We start from the raw sequence: 3,684 nt of genomic DNA on the forward strand, positions 1-3,684 counted from the left end.
CCCCTGCAATGGAAATCGTCCGCAACGGCTAGTTTTTTGCCCGTTTTAATTGCCTTTTATGCTCCCTAAAAATGCTCTAACGGCTCTTTTTCTGCCTAATATGTTTTCTCTTGTTTCTTAAGGCTATAAAAGGTTTCAAATGGTGAAAGAAATTGGAGAGATCAAACATATACAGGAGATCCAAAATATACATGAGAGATCAAACATATATACAAGAGGATCCAAAATCTACACGAGAAAGCCTGAGATCAACGAAATACTCAAAGGAAAAAGAGAGAGGATCCACAATATACACGAGAGATTGTGAAAGAGAAAAGCAAGAGCATTCAAAGAGAGGGTTTTTCAAGCCTATTGTTCAACCTTGATCAAGAGATCTTTCAAAGCCTTCAAGAAGTCTTCAATCAAGTTCATCTTCTTCTCAAGCATTCATTCAACTTTTCATCCACCTTGAGAAAATCCAAAAAGGGAATTCTTCATTTGAGTAAAGTATTTTTATTGTTATATTCGCTCATTTAAGGAGCTATTATTGTACTTATTTGTGCTCTAAACTGTCTTACTCTTTGTGAGTAATTGATCTTATTTTTGGAGGGTTTCCAAAACAAGGGAAGGTTGATCCGAACCTGAAATCAGAGTATTTTGGATTAGCTTATACCCGAAAAATAAGTGGACTAGCTTGGGATAGCTAGTGTCAGAGTTTCCGACGTTTGTATTCGGGTTGAATACAAGTATAGTGGATTGGAATTCCCAAGTAGGAGCTTGGAGAGTGGATGTAGGTGCAAGGTTGGCACCGAACCACTATAAATCCTTGTGTTTGTGGTGTGCTTTATTGTTTCTCTTTATTTCTTTATTATATCCTTGCATTCTTGCTTTAGGAAATTAATCTTGATTTAAAGTCTTTCTTCTCATTCATCAAGCTTTTAACAAATACCTTTCATAAGTAATTAGTTGAGCTTAAAATTTTTAGAAACCCAATTCACCCCCCCTCTTGGGTTGCATAGCTGGGCAACACTAATAATTCGAGCTGACCCATGCCACTAGGTTAGTCATAATTGTTATGACTATGTTAAGTCAAGTTTAATGAGACCTAAATCAAATCTTCCTAAGAAAATATTAAGTCTAGGTCTTCCACCATTGTGGATGTGCGGGCTCTTTTCAGGGTTGATTGTTCTCAGCTGGTTACAGTGTTGGGAAATGTGTCCCAAAAAGCCAATCGTCAAGCTGTTGACGGTTGAGCAACCAAGTATTGTAATTGATTTGTTAATAAATAAAATATATTTGGTATTTTCATCATAAGCTTTCATCTTCTAATGAACTCCGTTGTTATGATGAAGTCCTTAGGACTATTTAGATTCGATAAAGAGAGGATTTATCGATTAGTCCTTAAAACAGTTCACGACCAAATGATAGGCTGTTAATAAGGACGACAGCTTCTATCAAGCATAGGTCATTGTAGGCCATATGGGTTGGTTATCTTCTTAACCAAAGAGTGAGGAGATACTGGTATGGCAAACAGGTGAGATATACTGATACATCATCAATGGACGTGACCAACTCCAAAGTATTCTGCAGTCGAAAATGTCTCTGATGGGATATAGGTATAAGTATCCCTTAGACTTGAGATCGCCTCAGTGACTTGCAAGCAACTCACTATGCTTTGATACTGGACTAACTGAATTTCTAATTCAAAGATGGAAGGCTTCTGGGCACAGTCAAGTACTTACGAAGTCAGAGTGTGATCAAGATGGGATTGACCACTCCAAGAGTTGGAGAAGAATGAGTCGTTGTATTTCAATTTAGCAAAACCTTAGCCAGGGTAATCCATCAGATGGATTTGATATTTTAAAATACAATGTGGACAACCTGATCAGAGTTGACAGTTGAACTCTGGGGTGTTCTATGATCATTTTGGTCAAGGGAATGAATTATATGAAAACTATATCCGCATGGATTCTAAGGATGTTGTTCTACACATTCGACCTATCCGATCGTCGGGTACCATTGCTAGATGGTCACTTCGATTGGTACAGAAATTTATTTCCATGCTACTGGCTTAGGTTCAGACCTATGAGATCACACACATTAGAGTTCATGATCTGATCGGATGGTTGATCAACGATTAAGAATCGTTCTAGGGTTAAAAGATCAATATGATTGACATTTAACCCAGTGCAAGTGTTGCAGGAGGATCGATTAGCAATTTGATTGCTAATTGGCTTAATTTGATTAAGCCAATGAGTTGAGATTAAGTCTAATTAAATATTATTTAATTAGATTTGGTTTGAGTTTGATTGGATCAAGTTCAATTGGTTTATTAGATAAGCCAAGTGCAAGGAAAAACTAGTCCTAGTTCAACTAGGACTTGGGTCAATCTAATTTCTAATTTGATTAGAAAATTAAATCAGATTTAAATCTAATTTAATCTGATTAAATTAAGTTCTTAATTGGGTTAAGACCTATTTTAATTGGGTTGATCTAATTTTGGTTTGATTTGATTTGAGAAACCAAATTAAAACAAGTCATAAGATAGAATCCTAGTAAGACTAGGATTCCACCTTGCACCACATAAACCTTCCCCACGCCCTCTCTCTCATTCAACGCTAATCTCCTCTTATTTTGTGCGACAAAAGCCCTCTCCCAGGTCTCTCCCACATTCACAAAAGGTCTCCTCTCTTCTTTCTTATATGGAAGGTGGTTTGGATCAAATCAAAAAGGAATAAGTTTGGATTTCGAATTCTATGAGATAGAGTTTTAGAAATCCAAAACTCTTTCAATTTTGCACCAAATTTATTCAATTTTTTTTTGGAATTTTCATGAATTTTAGGATACATATTATGCACCTTTTTATAGTGATCCATGTATGAAAATAAGGAGGAGGTGCTCAAGAGTTGGGCGCCCCTTAACTTGCCATGTTTGGATAAGCCTTGACTAGGTATTTGACCTAGACAAGGACTCTATCATATCTCTTTATATAAAATGAGTTTCTTTATAAAATTCTTGGAGAAGATAGATATTTGTGAGACCTTTGGGCCATCCAAAAATTATAGAGAAAGACCTTTGGGTCATGGAGATATAAAAGATATAAGTTAGGATGTCTAGAGAGAGAAACGAGAAGAAGAAGAGGGTCTTCTTCTAGGGTTGTTTGTTTTCATATCTTTCCTCCCTCCATCTTGAGTTTTCTGAGAGCGTCTCAGATCTAAAACTTCTCCTTCTATTTTTTATATTTAGAAGAGTCTAAATCAAGAAGAAGGAGGCACCTGATCAACCATCAAAGAAAGATCAGCGCAGTACTAGCATACTGTGCTGATTTCCTGAAGCAGGACTTCTGATCGAGATTCGTGGGCTCGTGTGGATGACTTCTAGAGGCCGGATGCATGTGTGGCTTGCAACATCATCCTCAAGCTCGGATCAGTAAGGTTAGAACATCTAACTTGCAAGGTAATAGATCTGATCTATTGTTTAATACATACATTAGATGTAGTATAGAAACATGTTGATATGATCAACATGTAGTTCATGCTATATTTATATATTTTAATTTTTGATTTAATGCTATATAATAATCATGTAATAAGATCTTAGATCTAGATATTTTTTGATTTTAGAAAATAATTTTGATTTATTTTAGTCTTCCGCTGTATGATCTTGAAAAAGTTTCAAGATCTAACCCTGAAATCCTAGATCTGG

Source organism: Elaeis guineensis, chromosome 7 (genome assembly GCF_000442705.2).
Source record: "Elaeis guineensis isolate ETL-2024a chromosome 7, EG11, whole genome shotgun sequence".
Taxonomy (NCBI): domain Eukaryota; kingdom Viridiplantae; phylum Streptophyta; class Magnoliopsida; order Arecales; family Arecaceae; genus Elaeis; species Elaeis guineensis.